At 39.8% G+C, this 22,859-nt stretch overlaps 1 protein-coding gene across 8 annotated transcripts in view; it reads left to right on the top strand.

Moving 5' to 3' along the window:
• Window positions 1–22,859, top strand: part of DCLK2 (doublecortin like kinase 2) — a 134,622-nt gene that overhangs the window by 58,977 nt on the left and 52,786 nt on the right. The window lies entirely within an intron of this gene.

The following is a 22,859-nucleotide window of genomic DNA, read 5'->3' as shown; positions in this document are numbered from 1 at the left end:
TTGTAGGAACTTTATATACCTTGTGAATGGGAACTATAAAAATCAGTCACAGAGGATGGAGAGAACTTCATTTAAGGGCCAGTGGGGATGCTTTCCTTTTGTGATGTAAATCAGCATGGAAATACCTAGATGTAGGCTATCTTTTAACTCATAAGGGTCTTGTAAAACAGTAATAAATGTGCTTTCTATTTGCAGTTTCAGCTCACCTCCATAAATTAGAAAAATTAATGGGTACTGGTGAATCTGAAGCCTACAGAGCCATTTGATGGGTCTTCCCTCAAGAGCTAGATATCGGTCTGTGTTTGTGTGTTCAGAGGGTAATATATCTAGGATGTGCATTACAAAGAAACAAAATACAAATTTTTTAGTTCCCAGAGGACTAAGATCTTTTCCACTTCTGTAGATTATATCAGATAATTTATAAGATGCAAAACTGATAAAAGACCATGTAACGCACCATAATTCAGTACAGTAACTCACAAAAGATCTCTGGAGTCAGTTTGGTTTTCTAATATATTAACAGTCTGGGAGGAAAGGAAGGAAACCAGATCACATACATTTAAAAGTGTGCACAGATGCGCCTGGAATCCACAGAGAGGTGCTTCCATTTGTAAGTATTTTATTCCCACTGGCAAATTACACAAGGCTGGGAAAATGGGAGATGAGAGATCAAGATTTGTGAAATTGTTATTTTGGAGCTAAATTGTTCAGGGAGCTTAAATTAAAAAGAAAATCAGCAGATACTATGTCTGACTCTACATCTATGGCTGGGTGCTACCTCAAGGTTGTATTGCGGGGGTTAATGGTTTATGATTCTTCCCAGGTTCAGTCAAACCTCAGAGCTGTGAACATTTTTCCTACTGTGACTCTCTTCATGTCACCACCTTCTGTTTACTGATTCTGATTTATTTTTAGTACATTAAAAGTAGAATTACTAGGGACAGAGGAGCAAGTCCAGACTCTGCATTTTTTTTAAAAATGGAGGGGATTTAGGGCTAGCCTAAATCAACTAAATAGTATTATCCTCAGTATATACCAGGGGTGCCAAAAAAATGCATACAAGTGGACACTTTGGTCAACGTTGCTCAAGCAGTAGTTTGCCCTAATCAGAAGTGTCTGGACGCTGATGGTAACCACTTTGAGCAGCTCTTGTAATTGCAGAAATCAAATGTGACTTGTATTCATTTTTTGTTATTGGTATATATTGAGTGTTACCATTTTAATAGTTTTCCTTTCTTAAAATGTGTATACATTTTTTTGCACCCTCTGTACTTATATGACCTCCCTTCTAAAATTTTAGACCCATATTATGAAAAATCAGAATGTTAGTTTTAGTTAACATGATAAATATCTAGCTATTTTAAGGTATTTTAGTGGACATAATTTCAAATCAAATGTACAGGTAATTTTTGATGTTTTCTGAGCTTTTTCTCCCTATGGCTATTATTTTAAAGGTTTTCTCTGCGGTGGATACTTTTGAATCCTATTGATGTAAGTTTAGCCTGGAAGCAGTTGTAATGTTGAGGGTCATAACTCAGACCCAAATTCGAAAAAATCTTCTTTTCACCCCCTTACTCTGCTTCCTGCTCCCATCATTCAGATTTATATTTATTATGACAGTAAAATTGTCTAATGGATAGTGGTACTGAGAATGAACTACGGCTATGTAACACATCTGCCTTTCTTGCAAAATTGGCAAAATAACAATTGTTTTATCATTCTGTAGGGCAGTCACCTCATCAAATGGAGCCCTATCCTTTGAATCCAGACATTTAAATCATTCATTCCCTCTTTTCTTCAATAACAGTTAGATCATATACTAGTTCAGAGCTCAGGATCCTAGCTCACCCCCTACCCCCAGGCTGTGTGACTTCATTTTGTAACTTAATATCTCTGAGTCCCTTTCCTTATAGATACAGTGAGGATGATCATAATGCCCACCTTTCAAGGTGGTTGTGAGAGGTAAATAAGAGAACATTCAGGAAGTGCGTTCTATGGCTTTATTACTTACTAAGAACTCAGTAAAAATTAGTTATTATTACTTACTATGTAACAAAATACAATGTTTGAGATGGGCACTTAAATAATTTATTTAATTTGTATCAGATTTTTCTATTTCTAAAATGTCCTGGCTTGCGTTCCCATTTGAACATCATAAGAAAATAAATGACCATGATTTAGAGGAAGGAGCACCAAAGTTCTCATTGATCTTGGGTAGTTGGTCATTTTATTTTAAAATTTTCCTCAAATTTCTATAGTGAAGGATAGTACCAAACCATTAAGCCATCTTTCCAACCCTTTGTCATATCTGTTTTATTCCTGACATTACTTGATGGTTTCTTGGCCAGCAATGTAAAGGTAACCTTCAGTTTTGCCTTGGAAATCGATTCTCTAAGACAGTGGATCTTAACCACAGATGCATGCCAAGCTCACCTGGGGAAGATTTTGATCCTACACTAACAATACAGGTGCTTGACCCCATGCCCCAGAGAGTTCCAGCAAATAGTGGGGAGCAGGGGCTCATGGCAGTAGCATTTTAAAAATCAGGCAGCTGTGGTGGAAACCACTGCTCTGAGGAATACTGTTTGCAGTGCACACACCTTCCCCACCTCTCCCTCCTCCCCTAAATCAAAAGCCTATATAACTCATCAGCAAATTGCAGCAATTCTAGATACTATATAGATTTACAGCTGTTTATGAAAAGACACATTAAAACGTGTGTGTATACTGTTTAAAAGCATTTGAAACATGGTTATATCAAGTGTAGATGAACTATAAAATGTCTTTTTGGGCCATAATGATTTACATTGAGTTGGAATAATGTTATAGAGAAACAAAAATTCCCTTGATTCTTGTCTTTGTAAGACCCTACTGTTCTCCTTTAGAGATTTTGATCACGCTGATTTATAAAAACACTTGTTTTGGTTTACTTGAGTCGTCTCAGAGTTTGTAAACAAAAAATGAGTTCAGTCATCCTGAGACGTTTATTCATAACCTTAGGGAAAAGAGCCTGAGGGGATGAATATTCCTTCTGTCTCTAACATGGAGTATACATTCTGAGAAGGAACCTCCTCATTCAAACTCACAACTTGCAACAACTGTGGACGAGGAGGTTTTGTAATTAAATGAGAGTGGTCATTGAGCTGTGAGTGTTTATTCTGTGGTTTCCTCTGATCTTTGCTGCCTTTGGGTGCATTAGCACTATTTCTGTTCCAGAGGTCTAGTAGCAGTTGTTAGAAATACCACGGATGTCTGCTGAAATTAGGTGGTAATTTTATATACAATTGCTGTTGATTGGATTGCCCAGGGTGGACTTTTTTTTTTTTTTAATTTGTCTTCCTGCCCACATAAAGTTGTTTAGATGGGGAATTTGCTCTGATTGCTAATGATTGCTTTTAAACATGCAGCATGTAAGCCACAGTTGTTTCCTTGAGCAGCTGCACACTGTGTATTAGCTTGAACACATGGTAAATATCTTACGTGTGGATTTTAGTGAATATTGCTTGGAGGAGAGAACCTATTTCAGAAAGGACATATATTGACCTGTAAAAAAAGAAGAAGAAAAAAGAGTGGAAACCTTGAACCTTAAGATGTTATATTTTTGAGTCTCCCGTTCAGAACCAACAGAAGGCTACCCTGAATCCTTTGGCTACGTTTATTGTGTTACCTGCACTCATTTTAACTGGCTCACCCAGTGTCTGAGGCTGGATTCTAATAATTGCAGTGAGTGTAGAGGCTAATACCAAATCTTTGAAAATCTTACCAAAGTTTCACTTGCTCCTAGCATTCTTGGTTGCTTGTAAAATGGAGAGCGGATTTCCCTGGTGTTTGGGCTCAGAAGGGGTGACGTTCTGGGTGCTGACAAATATGACGAGGAGACATTTTCCTCTTTTCTTTGTGTGACAAATGACGACCTAAGACTCACATGTTAATGCATATTTTATCTGAGTTTGTAATTAGAGCAAGGCCCGAAGCAGTGATTAAAAGTCCTCTCTGCTCCTGCTGTCTTTGTGTGCTGTCATGAAGACTGGCTCTCACTTGGCTGATTGCTGGTCCTCTTCTGATTAGGAGACAACCCTCGAAAAGCAGCGCGTCTTACTTTTTTTTCAGATCCCCCTGAATAGCAGGGAGCCCTGCCTCCTTTTCAGAGTTCTTCCCTTGTCACAGGGATAAATGGTAGGCGGGACGCTGCCTAATGGTGGCTGTGATCATGTAAAATAGCCTCTGATTAAAGAGCAGCTCAGTGGGCCTGTCTGGGTGCATTATTCTCTGGGGAGGCATGTTACTGGGGTGGGGTTAGGGGAATTCACTTTCATATTCAGGAGATAAATTGCACTCATCAGAGGACTATCAGTTAAAGGCAATTTAGAATGTGCTTTTCTCATTTCAAGGAAAAAAAATGCCAAAAATGATCTGTTCAACTGGTAGGAGGAGACAGAAATAAACATCTCAGAGGCCCAGCATCCGGCCTGGAGACTGGCAGCCCTTGGGGCCTTTGCAAGTCATATGCTTGGTTTATGAAAGGCAGACCCTCTGTGTGGCTACACAAGTGATGATGAAAGAGATTCTTTTCATGTATTTAATATTCATGGAAGATTTCCTGTAAAAATGCAGTAGAAAATAATGTGTATCTGCCTTCAAACCTTGTACCAATATTCTCGTTATGTCAGCCAAATGATACTACAGACCTTACTTAAGACCTGACAGAATGTAACTTCTGAGACTTCACTCTAATACCCCGAGTGGAAAAGCTAGAAAGGCATTGTAACTTGTGGTTTTCCCATCCCTCCCCCCAAAAGGGAATAGGGGCTATATGCTCTTGTGCAATGCTACCAGTAAGTTATTAGTCCACTAGCACAGGAAACCAAGATCTGTAGTTCTGTAGGTGTAGCAGCTATTGCAGTCCTAAGGGAATAGCCTTCTGTTAATGCTTATAGGTTAATAACTTCGTAGTGAGTTGGCAGTGACACTTAGCATAGCATGTGTTCTTCATGTAATCAGTCGGTGCTCTAGATTATGGAAATGGCTAATACACATTTCTCAGTGATCAACTCTTACGCTTATTCTGACTATTGAGCTGACTGCCACGTCGAGCTGTTTCCCCAAGGTGATGTTGCTTTTGAAGGTCAAAGATAGATGAGCTGGTTTGATCTGGAGATGTACTGTTTAATAGATATTATGAGCTCCCTAAGCCTCAGTAAGAACATGATCTGCCATCACTACACATAGAAAGCAGGAGGGGCCACCTCAACAAGTCACTTGTGTTTGTGTAGATCATATTTCACACATCTTTGTTTTTAGCTTTTGACCAAAGGCACAGACCCCTGTGCCTTACCCAGGTCTCTTCCCTGTAAGATGAAGAGTGGTCATTCATATCTATGACTGCTAACTCTGATTGGAGAAACCTCTCGCCTGACACAAGGACGGCTTTCCTTCTGTAAAATTACTAAAATATTTCCAACGTAAAAATTAATGTCTAAAAATCTCTGCACAGGACTGAACTGAAGAACGATATCATTCGTTGACTGATGCTGGTAGAGTTGTCAGAATTAGGGGGAAAAATTGTATAGAACATACTTAGTACTAAAAAAAAAAGATTCATTGCTTGTCTGAAATTTAAATTTAACGAGGCGTTCTGTATTGTATCTGGCAGTCCCAAATGCAGGTAATGTAAAAAGAAAAGAAAATTAATGTCCCTGTGGATTCTTAGAGTGCAGAAAGGAAGGAAATCAGTAAAAGTGTTTACTGATTACTGGAACTGCAAGCAAAGGTGACCCTAGAATAAATACAAAATACCAAGAAACTAGAATTTTTCCAAGGTAGGCTAGAAACAACGAGAAAAGGGACATGGGTAGAAAATACATAGAGAAGTAGCATGGTTCATAGAAGAGGAAGGCATTTCCTCTGATCTTGGGAAATGAAAAATAGTATATTATAGTGCAAAAGTTCTTTACATCTTAGTTGAACTTTTCGAGTAGGAAGGCATTTCCTCTGATCTTGGGAAATGAAAAATAGGATATTACAGTGCAAAAGTTCTTTACATCTTACTTGGTCTTCATTTCCCCTAGAAGGAAATTGGAACCGAAATATTAAGAGGCTAAGTTACATGCTCACGTTTTTATAGTTATTAGAGGTAGAATCAAGACCAAACCTTGGTCTCTGACCCTTCCCTTCAGAATACCTGTATAACAAGACTTGGACATACCGTAAGTTTAGAATCAATCTGTGTCAAATCAAGTAGTTTTAATAATGGTGATACCTGAAGAGAGCTTTCTTTTGTGAGAATGATTTTTATAGAAATCAAAGCAGCAGTTACCAAAATACCTTCTCAGTTTTAGTAACTGCACTCTCTCTCCTGCGGGAGCCAGGTCCATAATGTCCTAAGCATAAATTTCTGACTTATCTGGGCTTCTGTAAGTAGCATCCCAATTCCCACACCTAGAAACTAAGAGAATTTGGGTTAAATGATCTCAGTGGTAACTTCTAATTCTATAATTCTATAATCAAAAATCGGTATTATCTGTATCTCTCTTAAGGAATTTATACCCATATAAAATAGAGATTATTATAAAGTTGGTCAAAATTAATTTTAGTGAATTAAGTAAAACTTAGAATTAAGTAAAACGTAGAAAGTGAATGTTATCAGGGATAGCAGTATGAACTGTATTGAATCTTCCTAAAGAACCTTGAGAGGGCAGAAGAGTTTGAAGACTAGGGCTGGGGTAGGGAGGGGGCGCAAAGGTGAGAAAAGCCTGAACGTGGTAAAGAAATAAAAATGATCGTGGTGTGTTCTCAATATCAAACGTTGGTTATAGCCTAAAATTTATGTTTGGAAGTAGCGTCAAATGGCATTACCACAACCTCCATTGTCCTAATTCTTCTTGCCCCTAGTTCGTGTACGATTATAATTGAACCCCTCACTTTGACTAGTCTGGTCTACCTGTTCCATGTCCTAAGGAAGCTTTCACAGAGTCCTCCAGGCCACTCTGTTATCTGACTGGATAGAAGATAAATTGGCAAATGAGTCCATCTTGTGACACGTACAGAATATGGCTCAGTAATGTTAAATTATTTCACTTCTCATATGCATGTATCTTATCTCCTGCTTAAAGAGATTGTCATTCATTTGTTAACTCTTAGTTGTTGCTGCTGTAGTACCAACCATAGTACTTTGTGCATGGTCCGTATTCAGTAACATAATTTGTTCTGAATTGTTTGTTCCATGTTGAAGACCTGTTCCATATTGAAGGCTTGACTTAACAGATAATAGGAAAGAAATGTAAATGCTGTTTGATGGAAGGGACCTTCTCTTCATGTTTTATGGAATCCCCCTTGTGGCTAATGCAGTGCCAGGGCACATAGCTGATCTCAGCAAACATACGTATGGAAATGTACACATGTGTGCCTGGAAGGAATCTACAGACCATGTACCCCAAATCCGTAGGTTTGTGAGTGAGAGAATTGAGACCTAGAACAGTTAATAACTTGCTTGAGGTTACCACATTTTAGGCATTAGAATTCAGGTCTCCTCACTCTAGCAAGTGATTTTTTTTTTTTTTTTTTTTTTTAAGGATATCTTGCTCTTTCTCATCTTTGCCTGGCAATACAATAAAAACTAGCTGATTTCAAGATATTTGATTATTTATCTCTCTAAGGCATGCCTCTCTCCTTTTGTGTTAGAGGAATGAAGTAGAAGGTGCCCCTAGGAGTCAGGGAACCTGGCTGCTTCTTAACCCCACCCCTGCATTTGTGCCTTAGACAGTTCACTTATCTTCTCTAAGCTTCTGTTTCCTCATTTGTAAAATGGGGTGAACATGCAGTTTAGCATCACATAAACTCTAGGTCCCTTCTAATTACATTTAGTAGCAATAGTTCTGAATTATATTGACTTTTTGAGGACTTAAGAATGCTCCGTTCTTCTCTTCCTTGCCTCCTATAAAGTGTTTCCACAGCTTTTGCCAAAAGTCGGAAAAATATAAGCACGTGTGAGTGAGGGGGAGGGGAAACAAGTGAGGGAGATGGGGCTGAGCTACAGTGTGAAACAGACCTAGTGGTTTCCACCCTCCTGCCCTTCATTCTCCCGGTAGCACAGGATGAGAAAAGCCAACCAACGCAACAGGATGACAGTGGACTTTGGGACATCAAAAATCTTTTTCATAGGGAATATAGTCAATAATACTGTGAAAGCTTTATATGGTGACAGGTGGTTGCTGGACTTACCATGGCGATCACTTCTTTAGGTATTTAAATGTTGAATAACTATGGTGCTACTCCTGAAACTAATATAATATTGTGTGTTGGCTATATTTTAATAACAATCACTTTATTTTTAAAAGGAATCTTTTTGGTGTTTGATGCCCTATCTTCAGTTCCTCTTTCATTGTGGTCCAGTTTGGTCTCTCAATGTCTGTGAAGCATAATAACATAAAAAGCAAAAAGACAGGCTCTTCCAAAGAGTCGCCAATGATGGAACAAAGGTTCCTCAGGATGGATGTGAGGAAACCAGGGCAGCTCCCCTGCTGAGGGAGGGAAGGGTGCCCTCTTCACCTCTTTTTAAGTGCTGGAGCCTCCCCACAAGGATTTTTTTTTTCTTTCTAGTAGGAAAAGCCTACACTTTTGGCAGCAGAACTGAAATAGAAAAATTGAGCTTGACCTATTTCCTTAGCAGTGCTAGCCTTGCATTGTCCTCTCGGGTAGTATGAAATTTCTTGAACTGAGAAACTGACAGCTGCAATCAGACACTTGCATTGAGGCAAACGTCATGAATTTTAATAGGAGCACTGCTCCTGGATGAGTCTGTGAGAGGAAAGAAAGCGGAGCCAATTCAAACAAAAGTGGGGGGATGGGGAGACGACACATGTACAGCTCATGGCAGTAATGAGAGTAATATTCAAATTATGTTCCCCACAATGATGATGGATTAAGAGGGAAGGATTGCTGAACTCTTGTGAGGTGGAAAGGGTTATGCATCTTCCATGATTATCAATCCCACTCTACTGAAGGCAAGTATAACAAAGCATGACTTGGTAGCAGTAAGTCCTCAAACACCGCGCTTCAGCCGTACCCAGGAAATGAACCCTGGGACTCACTGTCACCACTGCCCAGATAGAAGTGCTTCCAGCACCGACACACCACAGGCAGGCACAGACACACGCCGCCCACGGATGGAGCCAAACGGGATCAGTGAGTCCCCCCGACAGCCCTCTTTGTTGTGCACAGCACTTCCCGCTCTGAGTAGCTGCCAGCATCCTGTTTGTCCTGGGGCGGAAGTGCTGCAGGGCGGGAATCTCTGCCCAGTGTCAGCCCCCTTCACCAAGCCGCCACTTCCTGGCGTTAATATGCCCCAGGTAGTTTCCTAAGTAGTGAAGGATGGAGGCAATGCTGCTCTTTTTAGAACATGATCCTGTCCCCTTCTTTAAAACTGCGCCTGCTGGTCACACCCAGACCAGCCGTGTTTATCATCGGGAGCTGGCATTGCCTTTGGAAGTTAATGTAGCCATGAGCTGCTTTTTTAAAAATTTATTTTTAAATTATGGTTGACGTACAATATTATATTAGTTTCAGGAGTACAGCATACTGGCTAGACGTTTGTATAATTTAAGAAGTGATCCCCCTGACTAGTCTAGTACCCACCTGGCACTACACCTAGTTAATAGCGTATCATTGACTTCCCTACGTTGTACGTCACCTCTCCTTGAATGTTTTTATAACTGACAGTTTGTACTTCTTAATCCCCTTCACCTTTTCCACCCTACTACTTTGTTCTTATTTGTCTATATGGTCATCCTTCATTTTAGAAGGGGTACTTGAATCTTTAAAACAGGGGCATAATCATTTCAGAACCCTATTTTTCTGAAGAAATCATGAAATAATGTTTGTTTTAGATTTTTATTGAAAAATATAGCTAACATACAACATTATATCAGTTTCAGGTGTACTCCGTAGTTCATCATTTAACATACCTAAAGAACTGATCACCAGGGTAAGCCCAGCAACCATCTGACATGGTACCACACTATCACAGTATGATTGACTATATTCCCTATGCTGTACATTACATCCCCATGACTTGTTTCATACCTCGAAATTTTATACCTGGAAACAACTTATTTCCCTTCACCTTTCCCCCCTTTTTAAATTTTTCAATTACAATTGATATTCAATATTATTTGATATTTCAGGTGTATAGCATAGTGGTTAGACATTTATATAATTTAAAATGTAGTGCCCCTGACTAGTCTAGTACCCACCTGGAACTATACATAGTTATTGCCATATTGTTGCCTATATTCTCTATGCTTTACTTTACATCCCCATGACTATTTTGTAATCACCAATTTGTACTTCTTAATCCCGTTGCCTTTTTCACCCTGCCCCAACCCCCCCACCCACCTGTCACCCAACAAATCTAGTACCCGTCTGACACCATACATAGGTATTACAATGTTTTGTTTTTAAAAGTGAAGATGGCTCTTAAAGTCCACTACAAACTTTGTTACCAAGTTCCTATGTAAAGATTACTCAGTCCACAAAGATTTCAGCCAAAGACAGTTACCTGACTTGACGTTCTGAAAACCATTCAGGAAGTACTGAAGAAACCGCCATATACTGAATAGAGGCAGTGACACTCCTCTCAAAATCGGATATTAAAGGTGGAACTAATTTCTTCATCTATGAGCCAGTCCTTCCTCTGTAGCTGGAGAGGAAGGATGCGAGTATTTCTATTGTGGGGAATCAGGACTCAAGCCAAACTAAGAGAACGTGTGAGAAATGAAGATACGGAACAGGGCTGGCCTTTGCCAGACTGAAGAAGGAATTGTCCTTGGTCCCTCGTCAGGGCTGAGGGCTGGTCACCAGCCAGTGGAGGTGGCGGCAGGACTTTGTGGACCATTTGGCCCAAACTTCCCACTTGTGAAGGTTTCATATGCAGTCTTTAAAAATGATCACCTAATGAATTTACGTAGTTGTAATTTATGTGTTGAAATGATGTGTTGACCTACGCTTAGAGTACATCACAATTACCGTAACCCTGTTTGGCATCTCTTGCGTTTTAGTGAGGTGTAAGTGGTCCCACCTCTCAGCATCAGAGAAGCTCCTCTTCTCCTCAGCGCCTCCCTGTTCCCTGAGCACATCCTGCCTGTGCTCAGTGCTCCTGACACTGAGGTCGACACGTGGTCCATTTCTCTTGGCCCTTCCTGTAAGCTGGGAGTATTCCCTTCGAGGTGTTTAAGTCGCTCGACACAAACCAGCTATGGTAGTAGAGGACACATGGGTGGAGTTTATTGTGGCAATAACATTTACTTACATTTGGGATCCGGCTAGTGTTTACATTTTCAGCACTGTGCAGTCAGGCCTTCCTCTTGCCTCCTCCTCACAGCTGTTTTCTGCCTGAGCCCTCTGGTTTTCCGTAGCCATCTCCAAGCATCTGCTGGTAGTAAAAGCTGCCCCCCACCTATGAGTCTAATACTAGGAGCCGCTGAACCTGGAGTCCCTTGCCTCTGTGCTACTCATCCTCTCACTCATTCAATAAATAGTCCCTGCAGGTCCACACTGGGGCGTGGTGCTGGGTCTGGGTACAATAGGGAGACAGAGACACAGTCTCCAGGTGCTGGACGTTTTCCCCACCTCCCTCGGCTGGTACAAGCTGATGCTGACCTGCCTCAGCCCCTATCTTGATATTCCATCTGGCCGTATCCACCTGCTTAGGTTCCCAAGGTACCTCACCACACCACAAGAATCCAGGGATAACTTCTGTTTATATTGATGGAGAATAATGCACCAAAACATCTTCCTGGAGAGGCTCAGAGGCCTTGAAGCCATGGTGAGGCAGTGTTCGCTAGGTCATTCAGGTGCCATGATGGACTGGCAAATAGCCAACAAGGAAAGAGGCTCTTCTTTTCAGGCTAAATAACAGCCTCCTTGTTGGGAACAGAATAATCAATCCCAGCTGGAGAAAAGAGACCACGTTCCCTTTGCTTTTCCATTCAAATCTTATCTCATGACATGAGTTTCTGACATGAGTAGCATTCTTGCCCAGACTTGTGGCCCCAGGGAGGGGATGGTTATTTAAGACAGCTGGCTCCCCAAGCAAGGCATATAACTTGATGATAAATGCTTACAGACAACTTCCCTTATTCACTGGTCCAAGTCCCTGTTTAATTGACACCCCTGGAGAGTTGCAAAAAATAAGTAGATGTTTCTTTGGAAGAATATCATGTCTCTGGATGCAAGAAAAAGATAAGAAATGCTGCGTGCGTACAGTTCATCGGTATTTCCCAGCTTTCGGAATTCTTCAGGGAGGGATTCCTTTTATGCATACCCTGTGAAACAGAAGTTTCCCGGGCCTTTAAAACTTGTGTTGTAGGATAGAATAAATCTGACGTGGGATTTTGTGTTTTTTTCCTTTTGCTTTGTCTTTAAAGAGGAACTATTTCTATGAATTAGAGATTTTAAGTCATCTTGCGGATTTTTTTTTCCTGAAAGCTTAGCTATAGCTCCATCATGAATAATTTTAAGTTTTGGTAATTTGAAAATTGTCTTTTCCAGAGTTTATACTCCTTTTGGTCAAGAAATCCTATTCTTTGGAATAAAAGTTATGCCTAAATCTCTAGACTTAGATGTCAAGCATTTACTGCATATTCCCTTCTCATAATTGGAGTTAAAGTCTGTGGGCAAGGAATGAATTGGTTCACACATTGTTCTTCTACCTGAGAACTTTTCAGTCACTCTGATTATTATAAGATAGAAACTAAAGTGAACATCCTGAGGAAATAGCATTTATTTGAGAGAATTTGGAAGTACTGAGGGTATGTAGAATTTATCTTTGCAATTTAGCAAAAGGAATAATATTAAATAGTAAAATGATAATCTTTTAAAAACAAAAAATTTAGGAATGGATCAGTGAACTAAAAAGGGGGAATTAATAAGAAAAATTAACAGTGGCTAGGTTTCAATATCAGTACTGAGTGAATAAAGCAAATTGCAGGATGATATATTTAGTATGATATAACTTATATAACATTTTCACAAAATACTAAACAATATTCCTGGTCGGCTGTGGCTATATACATCTATAATACAAGGTCTAAAAATATGTCTTGAAAGTACCCAAGAAAATTTGTGATAGTATTTTCCTGGGATGGTAGAGAAGGAAAGCAGGCAGGAGGGAGGGGGCATCCGAGCTGGGGAGTAGGAACAAAAGACATTTGTAACTTACAATGTTTTATTTCCATATATTAAAGGGATCTAAGGTAAACGTGACAAAATGATATTTGTTAATTCTGTGGACTGGGCATTATTTGCTGTACTCTTTTGTCCCAAATTACTTAAGTATACAAATTACCTTAAAATGAAACAGACACACAAAAAGATTTCTCTACCTTCATCCTAAAGTTCCACATAAATGTAAGTAGAGGTGTACAGTCAATAGTCATAGCTCTTCTTTGGGTGTTTACATTTTTAAAGGGGGCCTTGATAAACCAGTGATTCTAACTGCTGAGCTATCTTGCTTTGAATTCTCCTAAACTAAGTACTTATTCTAACAACTGGCAAATCAGTTATGTATATGTTAAGGTGACAAGTTTGGACTGTGTTTCAGGAACAGGTGCCTTTTCAACAGAAAAATCTAATTCTGGCATTTGCCTCCGCCAATATCAAATTCATTTTTTAAAATGTTGCCACAAATAATTCGAATGGATGGCATGCTTTCCGTTTCTGAATAGCCACAAGTATGTAACTTATTCAGAGGATTTCTTTGGTGGTAGAGGTGAGACCTTTGTCTGCAAAGGGAAAACATTCTCTCGTTGCTTTCTGTGTAGGATTTATGTTGGTTCGAAAATGAAAAATTTGATTTCTTGTCATGTGAAAACAGATGCAGCTGTAGAAACCAAAATTGTATGTTTTCTGCAGCACGAAACAGCCCGCATTTATTTTGGACTCAAATCTAGCTTCCTCTCCAGGCTGAACCACAGCTTTAACACTAGGAAATAAGCAGAGGAAACTTTGTCATTAGGCAGTGTGAAATTTTGGGCACTTCGAGTTTATTTTCTTCCCTTCCAATCAAAGCTCTACCCCTCACCCAGTTTACTCTTGTTTTACACTGAAGTATTTTTAAACTTGAAATAGCTCTCCCTAAGCCATCAAATGTTAAATGCAGAAAATTAGAAGTGGGTAAAGGAGCTGCTAAAAGGGTTGTAGGGGTGATCTTTTTGATATAAGAGGTGAAAGTTCAGAGCACGATGACAACGGAGGAGGAAAATAATTTTATTAAGATGAAAGAAACATAAAAAACAGGCAGGATTTTTTTTTTTTTTTTTTTTTTAGAAATAGGGATGATTTTCCTATAAACCTAAAGAGCCCTATTGTATTACAGCATGATAATGGTGTTTGCACTGGTAGTGCTGAGTGGTTGGTGTTTTCCAGAACAAGTGTAGAATTAACTGCCCACCTTACCTAATGGTTCTCTTAGTCTCTAGTCAAAGGGTCTTAGCTACCTGGATGCGCTCGCCGTATGCTACACTGATTTCAAAAAGGTACACTAATCCGATGATGTGTTTTTGTATGCAGAGAATATATTTCTGGAAATTGTAGGTTTTGCCGTTATGTTAAAAATTTAAAGGTCATAATATTTATTAATACATAATTTATATACTCTTAAAATTTCCAGTTTGGCAGCAAATGGAGTCCTAGTCTAAAACCATATGATTCTAACTTGTGCTTTTAATTTGTTTTTAGAAAGAGTTAGCCAATTTGTTTGAAGATATCCATTTCAGAACATATTCAGTAGTCCCTAAAGTATAAGGAGGTTGGCCCAAACTTGTACTGACCTTATGACATTACTTAGAAGTCGATCCTTAAAAAGAAAAGAGAGAAAAATCTAGATAGAAGCTTACATACTTGCCGTTCATTTACTTCATACAAGTAAGACACAGAAAAATGGTCGGGTTATTTGGGTTTTAGACAAGTATAAAAACTTCTCTGACTTATCTCAATAGGCTGTCTTATGTTGTTTTTCATAGACTGTAAATCACAGTTTTCTGCGTTAGGGAGACACTGTGTGGTCAAGTACAAAGAGAATGTTCCAAGTCAGACAGGCAGAGCTCAAAATCTCAGCTCCTCCTTCACCAGCTGTGTGACCTTCAGCAAGTTACTTAACCTCTTTGAGCCTTTGTTTCTTTTTGTGTAAAGTGGGAATCATAATGTCAACCTCACATGGTTGTTTGGAGGGCTCAATGAAAGTTATGCATAAATGAGACTCACTACATACCGTGTATGTTAGGTTTCCCACACTGGTTCCCTTTCCCTGTCCTTTCCATTGGAAACAGAAAAAATTGGATTACCCTTTTACTTTAGTTCTCAGTTGCCTCTTTGGTTACACTTCTGATTTCCTTTTCGGTTTATTATTTGAAGATGACTAAGTCCTAAAGAGCATTGACTCAAGTTGTAATCACATCTGTTTGAAAACATTCAGCTCCAGCTTCTTTAAAATCAGAGGAAAACTCACGATGGTTGGCTTAATAGGTTTCCTCTGACTTCCTCTGACTCGAATTCTTCTAAAATTTTGCTCCGGCCTCCCTCCCTTAGTAGTAAGCTCTAGAGTAAATTTGTAACTTTTTCCTCTAGTAATTAAAGAAGGGGGCTCAATAGAAGCAGTCAGAAGGTCGGTTTAGAAATTACTTCCTTTGTAGGAAGAGGGGTGATTGTCTCTTCTCCCAAAATACATTTGGTAGCTGAATATCTATGTATTTTTCAAGTCCTCTTTCCATCCTATTGAAACCAGGTATTTGGTCTCAAGATGCCATGATCAGTCTTAATTGGTGAATAGTCATTACGAGGAGGCTACAGTGGGAGAAGGAAGGTTAGATCTAGTATTTTTTCGTGGAAGCAAACAAAATTTGGCGACGGAGTTGTCTGTAGATGAAATTAAGAAGCACTTTACTGTAAGTACCGCCATCCTTTAGCTTCAGTTCTGTTTCCATGGCAACCACATGGTGCCTGGCTGAATGGTTTTACAGGAAGCTGAAAAACATTGCTATTCTAAGTAGCTTGATTTTTTTTTTTTTTTTTTTTTTTTTTGCAGTGAAAAGGGATCCTTCTCTTACTGTAGGCCAGCCAACATTTACTGGGAACAAAGCAAACTATTTATGCTAATTGTGTTCTCTGTAGAGGGTAAAGAAATGGGGAGAGAATCTCAGCCCCTTATTACTAGTTGTTCCTAGCAGTTTGGAAGAACCAAATGACTTACCTTTTCTTTATTTCAGATATGGTTTCCCTGATTGTTTTAAGGAGAACTTATATTCTAGATATAGAACTGATTAAAACAACAAGGGTGGGGTGGGGAGTGGTGATGGTCGTGGTTTGTGTCTGTGATAAGGTCAGTTATGAGGTCAGTCTTCTGAATGTATTGCTTTCATGTATCTATAAGGTCAGTCTTTTAAAAACAAAAAAAGTGTCCCCTGCTTAGCAAGAGAGAGATAATGGTTTAGCAGCTATTAGGTTTATCCTTTACTGTATGTTAAAATTGTCATTTGGATTTTCTTTACATCTTAAAAAACTGGTGTTTCTATTTGCTTACATGATAGGAAAATTATATATGGTAGAAAAGTCTTTGGGAGGGGGTTTCCAAATTAAATGCAGTTCCATGTTGACAATTTATGACTTGTCATGTGATAATTTCTTAGGAAAAAATAAGGGTATCACTGCAGCTCCATTAAAAGCCTATATAATGATTTTAGTTTCAAACAAGCCACTCAGAGCTCCTTCAAGTCCTCTTTAGAACTGAGCTAGAATTTTTTTTTTTTGAGTCTTCAGTCGAGACAGCCTGTTAAAGCTGGGTAATGAAAGCATTTAATTTCAGCAGGATGTGTGGACTTTGGTCTCAGTCTCCCTCCCACCTTCCCTCTTTCTTTCATATACACAAACAGTTAAAATTAAGGAAAATCCATAAAAAAGAATTTCAAGGTGTATTTTATATTCCTGATATCCATCATAACATATTTACAAAATGTGGTCATTGTTCTGTGAAATAGACACTTCAAGGGTGGTAAGATTTTTGATGCTTTATTTAGATATATTTAGATAAGTTGATGCCAGTTTAAATTAGTTTCTCATTGAAATCCGGTGATGTTTCTTTTGCATGTTTATCAGGTCTTGGAAATTTTCAACAAAGTAGGTTTGAAAAGTGTCTCAGGAGCCTGTTGTTCAGTACGACCATAAGTCTCTGAATAGCACTAACTGGCAGATTGAACAGCAAATTGCTTTGCTTTGAATCACCTCTATTAAATGATTGTAGTAGTTGATTTCACAAGTGATATTTTTCAAATCACCCTGAAATAATGATGAAAAGAAGTTTAATTCTGTAAAGAACTTATATGATTGAAGATGAGTTTTTAGACAGTTATTTTAAGGTACCTAGAGCCAAAATTTGATCAGTGGAGTATTTGCTAAATACCTTCTTTAAGGGGCTATAGGAGTTAACTGGTGTGGGCAAGGAGTTTATAGGTTATCTTGGCACAGAAAACCAACATTGTAAATCTGAGAACAAGGATTATCGTGCCTGATACTGGGTTGAAAGGAATTCATAGAAAGAGTGTGAGACGGAGCCTCGAGAGAAGGTTGTCTGGAGGAAGTGAGACTCGTGACATTTTCTTAATTCAACAGAAATTTATTGAACAAATCCTATATGCTACGGTACGTACTGTGCTGGAATTGTAACGATGAGCTAGACCATGAGCTTGTGTGTTTGCAGTCTGGTGAGAGGTCCAGACACAAAACCAGGCAGTCGCCTCAATGGTGATGTCTCTTTTGGGCCAATTTCAGAGTATTAAGGGAACACCTGGATTGGAAGGGCATGACGATTTCGTTGAGGCTATATGAGGCTGAAACTTGAACTGAAAGAAATCCCAAACAGACGTTGCTATTTACCCACTTAAAATGGTGGTGTGCCTTTTTTTGTCCTCTCAGAAAAATGCATGCCCTCTACTTTTCTGAAAGTAATGTCCTAAAATATGTAAGCTTTTCTTAGAAACTAAAATATTTAGACTTTAGAATTTTATAAGAAGAAATCTTAGAGAAATCTGACCTGCTTTACTACCAACTCTTTTGTAACTCTGGAAGGGGAAAGAGATACAAGATGTGCAAAAAATGCCAGTGAGTTGGGAAATGGAAACCTGATCTGGTTCAGTATGTGTGTCCAGGGAAGATGACACCTGTGTGTCCCTACCTTTTCTCTTTTGAGGAAAGGGTTTGTTATGCTCCTAGTATGTGCATAGTATTTATATCAGATCTCAAACCTCTGTATTTCTGTATCCTTTCGCAGAGACCAAATGGGGAAAGAAAAAGAAAAGTAGTCGTGGCCGTGTGTGAAGAACTAGCACTGAAATTATGGCTGCCACCTATTCACCCTGACTTAATTAATCTGTCTACTGAAGGACAGAAAAATTACTGTTTTTAAATGGCCCACATTCATTTGGAAAGCTTAGATAGATATGCGCCCATAGATATATTACTTCTCAGTTGGATGTTTCCCCATTAGATCCTGCTGATTGCTTTAATTTGATACCTTAGCAGAAATATTACTTTCCTCTCATTTGTGTAGCTTTCTTTGATAAGCCACATCACATCCATTATTCCTGAAGAGCTTCTTGCATTGAAGAAAGAATTAGAAGCAAACAGTAAGAGGTTTTCTAAACTGATACAGTTTTCCTCACCCTCCTTAAGAATGACAGAGATATTATTTCTGGTATTGGTACTTTTTTTTTCTGAATCAGATGTAGTAACATGGCCCATAACTCTATGTTAAATCCCAGTTTTAACAACATGATAAAAGGAACAAATAGACCATCAGAGTTTTAAAACAAGAAGTATGCTTTTTTTTTTTTTTTTTTGAAGAAAAAAAGGTAGAATTATCATGGTGTCCAAACATAACAAAATATTCTAAAGGTTTTGAATATTTTGTGGGATGCTATTTTTCATTAAGCTAGTTCTTTGTACTTCTTTATTCCCACAACAGGTGTAATTTTGAACTGTAACTATTACTTTTCCTGTCCATCCTCCATCACTAGATTGCATGCTTCTTGCTTTTGGTTTATGCCTGGCATATAGTTGGTACTTGATTTAAGTTAGAGTGAAAGTGCAGTAGTAAATTAATGTGGCTTCCATTGGGGAGAGAGATTTATCTTAGCTTACATTTGACCCTGGGCATTGTATCAGCTGTTTCAGTTTAAAAAATATCAACTGAGTTTGGGGCACTGCTAGAAACAATGAAATATGTAGTCCCGTATAGTCATGAAATTTATGCACAAATAATGACTGTATTACATAGAGGCCTAATATTACACAAATGTAATTTTAGCATAAAGTTAGGTTGATATGCTTACAGTTCTGTTTACCTACATTATCTAAAAATGTTGATGTTTGTGTGCACAGTTTACATATAAATAAAACCAATGTTTTGCTTTGGTACGTTGTCACATTTAAGTCCAGTCTTTTTTATAATTATTCAGATTTGTACGTGTCCAACTTGCCACCCAGTACCGCCACCTGGATGTGTAACCGGCATTTCACCATCAGTGTTCCAAATCTGAACTCATGCTCATCCGCGCCACGGCTAAGCCTGTCCGTTGCCTTGGAGTCTTCCCTGTTAGGTTGATGGCAACTCCATCCTCTTCGTGGCTCAAGCCAAAACCCCTGAGCCATCACATTCTTCTCTCCTCTCTCATATCTCCACTCCAAGTAGTGTGACCCCTTCTCACTATCTCCACTCCTCACGTCTTGGCACAAGCCTCTTGCCTGAAGTAGCAGCCGCCTCCAGCTACCCTGCTGTCTCATCTTGCCCTTTTGCATGAACACAGCGTGATCCTGTTAAAACTAAGTCGTCTGTGGCTGTCTTCTGCTCAGGAGCCTCTAGAGGCTTCCCATCTCACTCATAATGAAGCTGAAGCCCTTCCTTCCCAATGGCTGACAAGCCTGTACCCCTGCTCCACCTGCCCCACCTTTCTGGTCTCCTCTCCCACAGTGACTCTTCTGCTCTCTTGCTCTGTTGCAGGACTATTTCTTGTGAGCATGCCAAGCCTGATCTCTGCACACCAATTTGTATATTCTTTTCTTTCTGCCTGAAACGCTTTCCCCCAGATCGCTAGGGGGCTTCCTCCCGAGCCTCTTTTAATACTCTGTTCAGCTGTCACCTTTGCAGTGAGGCCTTGTGTGACCACTCTGGTTAGTGCTGTAGCACCCATCCCCCTTCCATACTTTGGCTTTCTTCATAGCACTAACCACCTTTTCACAATGTGTGAGTGTACTTACACACATCTTATTGTCATCTCCTTACCGTGCTTGCTCCATGAGGGCAAGGGTTTTTTTCTTTTTCTTTACTGATGTTTCTGTAGCAGCTAGAATAGTGCCGAGCACATACTAAGCACTTAATACAAATTTGTTGAAAGAATGGAGATGAAAGTTGTTTATCAGATGTGTCAGTGTCCTGCATACAGCTTAATAACATTAGTCAGAATACATGTTTGTTGATCTCAGTTGTATTATCTGTTTATTTGATACCTATCATTTCTTGAGAGTAGTGATGACTTATTGGAGGCAAATCTGAACCTAGTTGATAACTATTTAACCAAATATGCATTCAGTGGCTAGCACCTGAATCAAAGGGAAGCAAACATCTTAGGCAAACCATGTTTGGAGAGACAAAGTTGTATGCCCTGGGAAGGAGCAGTATCTTATCAAGAAGGAAGCCACTGAGCCTTGTGAGCGGTGTGTGGTCACCACCCTGGTGCTGCAAGAGACTGGATATCCCAGTGCGATCTTCATTTATGTCCACACCTGTGAGAACAGTGAAGCCTGCGACTGGGGGAGCAGTGAAGCCTGGAAGTTACTGGACAATGGCAGGAGTCTGGGCAAGAGAAAGTGAGAGGTGAATCGAAGAGTAGGTATAGAAATGCTGGAGAGCCATGTAAGAAGTGAAAATGATGTGAGAGGTTGAGAAAGACAGGAGAAAAGGGTGACTTCCCCGGATCCTTGAATGGATGAAGGGGTACACGCGGTCACCACCTCGGAGGAAGAGGAACAGCTTGAACAGAAAAGGTGAAAACTGGGATTCTTCTGTGGTCGACTGCATGTGTGTGTCCCCCTAAAATGCCTGTTAAATCCGACTGTGCTGCCAGGCTGGTCTTGGGTTTCCAGCATCCAGAGCTGTGAGAAATACATTTCTGTTGTTGAAGCCACCCAGCCTATGGTAGTGTGTTATAGCATCTCAGACTGACTGAAACGCTCTGGAAAGCGTCAGACACTGCGGCCTGAGCCAAGTTTCAGTGGCGTTAACAGAAGCTGCGTCTAGCTTGATGAGAACTGGAATCAACGAGCAGAATCCACACCCGCTCCACTTAGTGCATGCAGTTCACTGTCGTTTCTCTAGAGCATTGTTTTCAAACTCTATGGTGAGATTCTTTTCCCCCAATAAAAAGCTAAAAGTGTCAGGAAGACTTAAGGAATTATTGTCCTTGCCCAGTCCTCCAAGTACTAGAGCACTGGTTGTTTAAAAACTGTATTATTATTATTATTATTATTATTTTTTATTGGAAAAGGAGTGCTTTTGAAAAAAGAAATCAGATAGCCCATTGACAGACAGGCAAAAAGCGGAGCCTCTCTACCTCCAAAGTCCTGGAAGATGGTTCTTCTGTCACCACTGGGATGAACGGGTGAATGCTCCCTGGGTTGGACCTGGGTTCTGTGGGATCTGAAGCTGATACAGTATGGTGGCGGGTGGGGGGGAAGCTTTATGAGAAAAGAACATGAAATTAAGAGTGCACTTTCAGGTACAAGGCCTTGGAAGGACCCTGATGCTTACGCCTGTCACCTTTGTGGCTAATCTTCCTCTGGTTTTAGTGATGGTGGTGGTGATGGAGATAAGCGCTAACTAACACACTGGGTTCAGTAGTCGCCCCTTATCCAAGGTTTCCCTTTTTTGCAATTTCTGTTATGTGTGGTCAATTGCAGTCCAAAAATATGAAATGGAAAATTCCAGAAACAATTCATAAATTTTGAATTGCGTTACCTTCTGAGTAGCGTGATGAAATCCTGCACTGCCCTGCTTCATCCCTCACCTCCGAGCTGCATACGCTCCAGCCCATTAGTCACTTAGTGGCATCTCGGTTATCAGGTGACTGTCCTGGCATTGCACTACTTGTGCTCAAGTAACCCCTACTTTACTTCATGATGGCTCCAAAGCACAAGAGTAGAGATGCTGGCAATTTGGATGTGCCAAAGAGAAGCTGTAAAGTGCTTCCTTTAAGTGAAAAGGTATGTAGGTATAGGAAATAACATGGTATACATTGGGTTGGGTATTATTCATGGTTTCAGGTATCTCCTGGGGGTCTTGGAATGTATCCCCAAGGATGAGGAGGGACGACTGTGTTTACATGCCTGCCACCCATTCGAAGCAGTTTTCATACATGAATCCTGAAAACAACCAAAGGTGAACTGTACCAGAGGTACGGAGAAGTCATGCCCAAAGTGCCATGGCTGGGAAGTGGAGTTGCTAGGAGGATAAGGAAGGGCAGAGTAGTGAAGAACACTAAAACTGAGAGCAGAGACCCAGCAACTCCAGCTTTGCCGCCCATGAATCCGAAACCTGGAAAACATCGCTTTACCTTTTGTGCACTCGTTGACTGCACCTGCAAGACAGGAATGTTGATACCAGCTACGAGCGGCTCATTCTGTTGTTCTGAGGTCAGGAGACACTGTGTGCAAGGGCTTTGTGAAGAGTAAAACGCTTGGAAATGTGATGTTAAACAGCCTTACGTTCCAACTTAATGTTATAGGAGAGGCTTGAAAATATATTTGGTTTTGCTGACTTT

Source organism: Rhinolophus sinicus, chromosome 15, assembly GCF_057876585.1.
Source record: "Rhinolophus sinicus isolate RSI-liver-muscle chromosome 15, RSI-T2T, whole genome shotgun sequence".
NCBI lineage: Eukaryota > Metazoa > Chordata > Mammalia > Chiroptera > Rhinolophidae > Rhinolophus > Rhinolophus sinicus.
This window is presented reverse-complemented; position numbering and strand designations above follow the sequence as displayed.